Here is a 9,883-nt window from a genome sequence, read left to right as displayed (position 1 = left end):
TGCAAAGTTTTAATACAAATACTTTATGTATTATTTGAAAAAAAAAAAGTACCTAGGGGAAAATTCCTGTAAGAAGAGTAAGCACAATTTAACAGAAAATGCAGAGAACTGTTGATGAAGTGCCTTGTGTGTGCACGTTCGACCCAAAGGAAGCATCAGCCAGGCTCTGGGGTGTGAGGAGAATGGAAGGCACGGCAGTGTTGTGGGATAATGGTTCATTTTAGCATCAGGTTGGCTGTAGTGAATGTCAATGTTAGAGAGCAAGTTCCCAAAGGGGTGGGGAGACTGATCCCAGCCCCTCTACTGTTAAATAAGCTCACAGGCTACAAGATGAAAGTCACATACATTGAGGGCCAGTCAGTAGCTAGCTTTCAAACTCCTCATGAGTTTAGTGCGTTTTTATGGGTAGACTGCAGTTAAACACTCTAATATGAGATTTACCAGAGAAAACAAATCCTGTGAATTGCTGTCCTGATTTGCAGTCCTTTCAATAACAATAGCACAATAGTCAGAATGTTAGAACATTCTCAGCCGTAACAATGGATTGCATACTTGATTTAAAATATCTGAAACAGTGTTTGGAGAGACAGTTCAGCAGTGAGGAGCTTTGCTGCTCTTCCAAACAATCAGGGTTCGCTCCTAACATCCACACGGTGGCTCACAACCACTTTTAACTCCGGTGCCAGGGAATCTAACTCCTCTTCTGGCATCAGGCACACAGGTGGTGCACAGACATACATCCAGACAAGCACTCAGACACAGAAAAATTTAAAAAGTAATGACAAATATCTTTAGAAATATCAGAAATATATTTTATGTGTGTGCAAGGAATTCCCTGTGTCACCTATAAAAATATTCATCTCTACAACCCATAAAAAAAACTCCTATCACTTCCTCTGTGCCAAGTTTCTGCTTTGGAAATCTGTCTATCGTAGGGGAAAGTCCAGACTCTAAAAGTCTTTGATTCCCCTAAACCATGTTTCGCACAGGTCATAAAATAATGATGATTTGTACGCATGGGACAACTCCCTAAGTGTGCCTATACCCTAAGAAGCAGCCATAAGCAAAGAGGGAGACAGGGATATTCAACTCACTGACCCATGACGCAGCACAGGCTTCGAAAATCAAATGTCAACGAAATGCAATTGAGCTTTGAAAGAAACCCACGGAGTTCAAAATTTAAGGCATCTTGTCGGCCTCACCCCTCATGTGAGTATGGCCAAGCCAATTTCCAATTCCCACTGCTATAAGGGCAGGTTCCTTGTGACTGGATTTGTACTCCACCTTCCACTACAAGTAAGATGGAGGCGAAAACTCTACCACAGTATGGAAACGAGAAAACAAACACACAACTAAAAAATCAGACACACACACACACACACACATGTGTAGTGTGTATGTTGATCAGTTAGTGTTCAGTCAAGACTTGAAGTCAAGTGCCAGGCTGTTAAGGAGTAAAAATGAACGAAGGAGGAAAAGGCAAAGGGTACGAGAGAACACGGATGTATCTGAGATAGAGGATACTTTCACATGCTTTGGAGGGAAAGGAAACTTGTAAAAAGACAGAGGCCGAGCATATAATAAATGGCATAATTTCTGAGCAACATCTAGCCAGGGGTAGAAGTTTGGGGACAGGAGCAAAAGTCAAGAAAGCAGAGTGACTGTGTCAGAAGAGCAGAAGATAATGATGATGAGAGGTGCAAGTCACCTCAGAGGAGGTGGGAGGTCAGGTCCACCTTGTCACAGTGATGAGGTCAGCAAGGCCACAAGACCAAACGACCTTGAGGCAGAGATTGTAAAGTGTATAACACTGACTGTCTTGGTGAGGTAGAAAAATGATCTATGAAGCACAAAGCTGAAAACGTGATGAGATTGTATGTCCACAGAGGGAATGGGCTGATAAAATTTTCTAAGAGCACAGGTGAGGCTGGGCAGAATAAAGACAGCACAGGCCCTCGACAGTGAGACCTCCTCTCTCCATACTCAATGCCTGCTCTGAGGATCAGAATACAAACCGTAAACTTCTAAATGATACGGTTCCCATTTTAACTCAGGTACAACCACTCCAACTTCCTACATCACAGAACCTGTAATATGCCACCATTGTTTTACTAATCACACATGGACACATGCTTCCTTCTTGACTGTGAGATGTTTTATGGGGGGGCATTGTTGAGTGACAGGATATTGATAATGAATGCATCTAAAGTATGTTGTGAATGAAGTCAGTGGGCGAGCGGAAGACATACGTGCTCTGCCACGGGAATTTCAAACACATTCCATAAGTTGAGCTTTCACAGAGACATGAAGATGGCGGGAGTGAAACGGGCTCACACATCGCCCAGGAGTTCATGGGACGGTTGGAGGATCACAGAAGAGGTGTGAGCTTACGGCCTCAAATGACTACACAATCTATGTGGAGGGAAACTCGATGTGAAGAGACTGTAGAGGAGAAATTTCAGTTATAGTAAGGCTCCTACAGAAACAGCAGACAGTTAAGATCCTGGTCCAAGTTTCTGCCACACAGGAGAGGAAGCAACTCTTCCCAGGTTTGTGTGGATGCGTGCCACAGTTACAGGGAGTTTTCCTCCCATCTATGTATTCCCTCTCAGTATCCCCCACTGACTCCTCCCGCTGAACAGCCTCAGGAATTTTCAGAACAATTTTCTTCCCTTGTCTTCTCGCTTTAAGTCTACTTCCTGGGCCTTCAGGGTCGCTATTCTGACTTTGTTCACTATCTCTTACACCTTAGCTTTCTGACCTCTATTTATTTCCTGAGATTCAAAACTGGATTGTTATTTCCAGCTCGCTTCTGAATATATCTACTGCCTAACCCACAAGGTCCTTCAGCCTCAAGATGTTAAAGAACACATTATCCTCCCTAGGAAAAGTGTTTTTCCTTTTGTATTCCCTGGACCAGATACAGAACTAAACGCAGAACAGTGAAGAGGTTAGATTTCAGAATCAGTCAGAGATTGTATGGCCTTCATAAGTTCTTAACAATTTGATAATTCTAGTCTGTTCAGCCTGTTCTGACCAAATAACACACATCTCATGACTTCACTTCTGGAGGCTGGAAATGCAGGGTTACCGTACAACTTCATTCCAGTTCTGGTGAGGGCCTGCTTTTGGCAGCCACCTCCTTGCTGGATCCTGACATGTTGGAGGGAAAGCTGTCTGTCTGGCCTCTTCTTGTAAAGACACTAATCCCCTCATGAGAACCCATGACAACATCCAAGCCTAATTACCTCCTCAACGGTTCATCTCTAAACACCATTGTGCGGGGATTAGAACCAAGCATATGGTCTGAGGACACAAAAGTTCACGGCATTTCCACTGGCAATGACTTTGGAGAGCCTCGTGTTATGATTTTCAGAAACTTTTGAACATGATCCAGTAAACGCCCCTCTAAACTTCAATATTAATCATGTGGCCTAGACCTAGCTAAGTTTATCTTGACATTTCTCCTTAATTTTTGCCTTTCCCTGGCAACTGACCATCAAGATTTGTCATTTCAGTTTCTAAAAACCCATCCTAACATCTGTCTTTTTCCACTATACCTCCATGGTGATGCTACAGGACCTGAACACACCACATGCTACCCATTCATAGAACAGACTAACTTTCGCACCATGCCAGGGATAACTTCTTCAATGCATGTACCAGGCCATCTCCTTTGAAACATTTTCAAGGCTGGTTGCCTTCCCCTACCTTACCCATGTCCTCTTGCCTTCCCCTGCCTTACCCATGTCCTCTTGCCTTCCCCTACCTTACCCATGTCCTCTTGCCTTCCCCTGCCTTACCCATGTCCTCTTGCCTTCCCCTGCCTTACCCATGTCCTCTTGCCTTCCCCTGCCTTACCCATGTCTTCTTGCCTTTTCCTGTCTTACGTTATCACACTTCACATGCTTTCTTGCCTCTGCGTGTTTCCTTTCCTACAACCTGAGCTGTCTCTTGTCTTATGAGAATTCCTGCTCTAATCCAAGGCCTACCTCAAATGTGATTTCTATTTTGTTGTCACCACAGAATCCCAAGAAACACAGATTGCTCCTTTGTGTGCTTTTCCATAGTCATATACAAACACGTCATAGCCCTTATCACTCTATGTATAACTATTAATTTGCCTGTCTGTCTTCATAACTCGAGCTCCTTCTAAGAGATGCACATAGTGAGGTATTCATTGTGCATTAACAGTCCCGGCCATGGTTGCTAGAATCTTCAGTGCATGTGAGATGGCTCATAAATGTCTGTCGAGATGAATGAACAAACGAAGGACCTGTAACTTAATGCTGCCCTTTATCATTAAACGTTAACAACGATTATAACTCATGTGTGGATCCTACCATGGAATCTTTGGATCTTTGTGTGCAACTCGGAGCCCTGTAGAATACAGGAAAGAAGAACGGGCCATTGATAAGGAAGAAAGACCTAAAGGGAGGAGGGAGAACATAAAATGGGTGAGACAAAGGGTAAAGGAGATAAAATGGGGAGGGAAGTTTAAGTGTGCTGAAGGGAGGGAGGGTGGGGCAGAGGAAAGAGAGGGTGGGGCAGAGGGATCACTAACACTGAAGCCGAAAGGAAGTCTACTATTCCATAAACTGCATATGTGCATGTGTGTGTGTGTATATACATGATAGATGCATATATGTGTTTAATATGAGTTACCTTACAAAAGTGGCAATGCTTGCCCTAGTGACCTTAGCTTGATAAGTAAAAAGACCCATACCCACTGTGACATACCTCTCCTCAAGTTGTTAGTCAAGGGTGTCTGAGAGAATCCCAAAACAATACAGTCTGTTGCCATTGCTATGGGCTGCCCACCAAAATTTGATGGTAAGACCCAAGTGCTGAAGACACCATACACATTGGTCACAGGACAAAAAGAAATCAAGTTGGCACTGACCAAGAAGCTTCCTCCCTACTGGGTAACTTTTTTTAGAAATTAAAGATGCTATGCAGGCTGCTGAGAGAAAAAATTATCAACAGTCTAATCACATATGAACCTGGCATGTCAAGACATACTCATAGGTGTAGTCATGGTACTAATGTTATGGGGGCAACAATTTGCTTTCTTATTGGTTTGAGGCCAAGTTCAGAGGAGGAATACACATCTGATACCGGATACTATAAATCTGGCCAAGAACTCATTGTGTGGGAGGTCATAGGCTCCTACTTTTATTTATTTGTTCAGTGGACATAGCAACATACCACCCCTTAATTTCTTATCTCTCTGCCTATATATTAGTTCAGCTCTCAGACCTCACCGATGAAGTTTCTTTGGACAGCAGATGGCAGTTGACTCAGAAACTGAGAACTGGTTAAAGTGCAGAGGGTAAATGTCTGTGGGGAGCTTAGCCACAAAGTCACATCTATGTCACAGATCCACCCCAAAGAGCTGAGGGACAAATTTGGAAGAGGGAGTAGAAAGATTTTAAGAGCATAAGGTCAAGGAGAACCTGAGCAAAACAGTGTCTCCCAAACACGACAGGACCACTAGGCTCATGAACTCAGAGCAGCTGTGGTTCCTTCCACAAGATCTTTACATCCTTAAACCGGCCAACGTTCCATAGAGGAGGAGCCTTGCCAGCCTCCATCCCAAGTTGACAGGCTATTGACAGTGGATGACTTCTGGGGGACAGAGAGTCAGTTTTCTTCAAAGGTCAATTTTCCGCAAGGATGTGGACCCTAATAGGTAGACTACAGTCCAGTGGATAGTCTCACCTACAGGTGTATGAGCAGCACAACCTAAATGTGGTAGAATGTGTGTGTGTGTGTGTGTGTGTGCGTGCATGCGTGTGTGTGTGTGTGTGTGTGTGTGTACAGAAACAAAGTTTGGAAGGGGTTGAGAAGTGCAGGGTATAATCTGAGAGGAACTGGGGGGAGGAGAGAAGTTTAATATGGTTAAAATAAAATATGCATGTACGGAATTATCAAATAATAAACATGTTTTAATTAAAGAAAAATGTTCTTAAACTATGACACACACAAAATAATGACAATGAAATCAAGCTACAAGTACATGTAAGAGAAAACCTCTGCAAACACTCATTGCTTAGGATAGCCAAGTTCTCAAAGTGATCAATTGTTGGTTGAAATGTCATTTTACTTGAGAAATGACTTCAAGTCGGCCATCTTTTAGAGCATGGAAAATGCATATATGTGCTTCAAAATAATGGAGTGTTAGTTTAAATACAGTAGAAAATCCCAGAAAACTTCAATGTCCCTTCAACTGGGTTACTTCCCATGACAATTCTGATTTTCCAAACTACCATAGATCATAGGCAAGATGGTATGTGCTAACTTTTACATACACACACACACACACAAACTTACAATCAATATGCAATGTTTAAGATACATAGTTTGAGATTTTTCTAAGATCCTGAACACCAAGTTCCCACAACGACCTGTGATTATATGTTACTAAGCTGCCACCTGCTGGACGTCTTGCCTATCACATCTTATTATCTGCTATAAACTTCTCTCTTCAGTGAACACCTTGAAGAGCCCCCCACCCCAGGCTCTTTGTTAACACTGTCCCAAATCCTGCCATTCTTTGTCCAGCAAGGTGTGCTTCTGAAGACCAGTTCCATCAGTGTGTGCTCCTGTAGACCAGTTAAAAACTGCTTCAGCCAATTATAGCCTTACCAAAGGCTCTCACATCATTTAAGACTTTGACCAACAGAGCCATGAAGACAAGTTAGTTGAAACAAGAAGCAGCTCAGCGAGGCGTGCACCTTGCAGAGTGCCAGCTGTCTCCAAAGGGCAGGCTCATTAGGAAGCTGCAGGTGTAAGTCTTGGAAGTAAACCAGAAGTAATGAGTCCTGAGCTCTCTGACTACCCTGTGATTGACAGCACCTTCCTGCAGCTCCTGCAGGCTGTGAGTCAAGGTTTGCCACCAAAAACTTGAAAAATAACCTATTTCTCCATCTTTCTTTGCAGAGAGTAAATCGCCCTATCTGTGACCAGAATCAAAAGAATTAAGAATTATTGGATATTTCTTGATGAAGCCACTTTGAGAAGAAAACCAGACAATGAATTAGTCCATTGAATGAACAGTGTTTAATGCATGTCACTGGTAAAATTCCATCTATCTTTTCTGTCCTGTAATCACACACAGATGAGGTTGGCATTCATGCTGTAATCCCAAAGCATCATAAACTTCTGCATTGTCTACTGAATCAAAAACAGGAAAAGAAAGCCGGTATTTATCGGGTGCCCACCACTGACTAGCTATTTCCATGAGCATCATCACATTTTACCACACTTCAGCCCGGACAAGCAGACATAATCACTTTCTCCACTGGCAGGGGTTGACGCTGAGAGAGGTACCGGCAGCTCAGGTTTATTGGCTGTGTGCTGTTCGCCTGCTGTTGCCTTTATTACTTTAGAGGGACCTTGGCAATGAAGCCTCAAACCACATTAGGAAGCGGATGCTATCATTATTCTCTTTTTATTACAGATGATCCTGAGACATTATATAACCTGATCAGGATCAGTCACTCAAACAATGGGTTAGAACCCAGACAGATTGGTACAGATGTCTACCTGTTAACACAAATATTACAGGAGTTATTACTGAGCGTGTGCTATACTAAATATTCAACATTCCTATTTTGGTTATTAAAATTGTTAATAGTGTGTTGCTGCCAGGCATTTCACGAGAATTACTCATTTAAAATCCACACACTTAAAGAGTATTGTCCCCATTTCACTTTGATGAGCTTGAGGTCTAGGGCATAAGAATGACTGTGACCACAGAACAGGCACTTACCTGGCTCTTGACTGTGTCTAGATGATCCCCAGCAAACAGTTCTACAGACAGTTCTCACTACTGAGAACAGGGTTTATCCACTCCTGTAGCCAGGCAAGGAGGCTGTGGTTGCAAGGCTATCAGGAGGCAGAACGAGCTCTCTAAATCCAAAGTGCCAGGATTTTCATCACTGACCAAACTATGGGACAGTGTGAGCGAGCCAGCTCACTGCTGCAAACGTTTCAGCTTGCTTCATACCAAGTAAAATAATTATGCACATTTGGAAGACAGTGAAGGAAACCCTGGCTGTACACAAAGATTTTTACAGGTCAGTGATGGTTAAAAAAAATAAAATCTTCTCCTTTTGTGTTCCAAAACACAAAATGTAGGTGTGACATCCTACGACATCCTCCAGGGAAGCCATGCTGCACGAGACAACAGATTCCATACTTACTGACTAGAACTAAGCTACTGTTTCTCTGTCAGCTAGCAGCCACACCTAAGTCTGCTGATATTTTAACTTCCATCTGTGCCCCGAGGCCTCAGAGTCAGCGCTCTGGTGGGATTTTTCGTTCTACCAGTACCAGTTTGGTCAAGGCCCCCAAATGTGGGTTTAACTAAGTCTCTATTGCTCTAAAGACTCTGGAGTCAGAGAAGTCGAGAAGCAACCACCTGACCTTCCTTTTTGGCTGAAGACCCAATAAGAGAAGTGTCTCTCCACTCGTCGCAAACCAAAAAGACCAGGAATCTCTAAGTCCCTCCCTACTGCTTCCTGTGCATCACTCTATCTGTGTTCCTGACTCCTCCATTCTCTCTATGGCTAAATCCTGTCAACTACTTGCTGGTTCCACACCCAATCCAAGGTTAATTTTTATAACAGTCTCGGAGTTTTGCAGTGCAATCAAATATCTCTCAACACTAATCCTTGCTCCACCCTGACCCCTTCAGGATGGTGTTAGAAAAACGAGACAAAACCTCCTTTTTAAAACTATTTTTCCATTTAGCTGGGTTTTCTGTTGACCAAAGGATTCAACCAGGTTGTCAGCTTGCTTTTCTTTTCCCTAGGGTGCCCTTCTAGGAAAGAAAGTGAATGGCCTATGGAGAAGCTAATATTCCTCTTCCTCATTAGGGGACTAGATATTCTGACTGTGCTTCATGGGCCCTGAAATCCAAAACTGTGCCTGAGGCTAAAGAAGTGTGAACTGCCTGGAGATGCTAGAGCAGGCAGGGTCTCAGCAGGAGCTGACCACACAGCTCTTCACAGACAAGAAGCTGGAGAGCGCTGATGGTGTGAACCCCTACAGTTAGTTCATCTATTCCCTGACCACACAGCTCCTCATAGACAAGAAGCTGGAGAGCGCTGATGGTGTGAACCCCCACAGTTAGTTCATCTATTCCCTGTAGTTTCTGTCTGTAAAAAGTCTCCATATCTGTTCTGATGCTCTCAGGTTACAGCAAACGAAAAACGAATAGCAGTAATAGACAGGAAGGCGGGCCAGATACTGGGGGCCTGTGAGACAGTGAGCTGGGGGGATGCTGGCCAGAACCTCCCCCCAACAGATTCAGGTGAAGGAAGAATATTGTATGCAGGGCTTGACACACTGTCTCCTCTTCTTGGATCCGTTTCTCTACCACAAAATTAGAAACATAACTTTCAAGGCAGGATACAGGGGCAACTACTGGCCTGATATAATCATCCAGCAGGCACTTTTGCTTCAGCTGAAACAGCATTTGTTTTCAGGTTTTCATGTCCTCAAATAGTCTGTCACAGTCCCCCTCACTCCCCAGTGTCTTACTCGGGCCCTTAGCCATCCATTTATATTGACGACAGGCCCCAGTAAATTTTGAGGGTTTTGACCCCTGATTTTGAGATTTTATTTCTGGTAACTTGGAAATCCCTTATAAGAATGTAAATGCTAAACTAGGTTATTTACATCACTATGAATGAGTTTTCTCAAAGGTCTCTCATTGAGAGAGAGAGAGAGAGAGAGAGAGAGAATGAACAGTGGAAGAGGATGGGAGCTGTGGGAAAAGGCTCAGCAACCAGGCAATGCCTCCAGGATCAGCACCCCAGGCTCACTCCTGTTCTTGTGACCTTGCTCCTTTCCCAACCCTTTAAAGTTTGTCTGA

This window comes from Microtus oregoni, unplaced genomic scaffold (genome assembly GCF_018167655.1).
Source record: "Microtus oregoni isolate MIOR12 unplaced genomic scaffold, Mior012 000000F_ref0000247, whole genome shotgun sequence".
Classification (NCBI taxonomy): Eukaryota; Metazoa; Chordata; class Mammalia; order Rodentia; family Cricetidae; genus Microtus; species Microtus oregoni.
The sequence above is the reverse complement of the archived record's forward strand: the minus strand, read 5'-3'. Positions refer to the sequence as shown.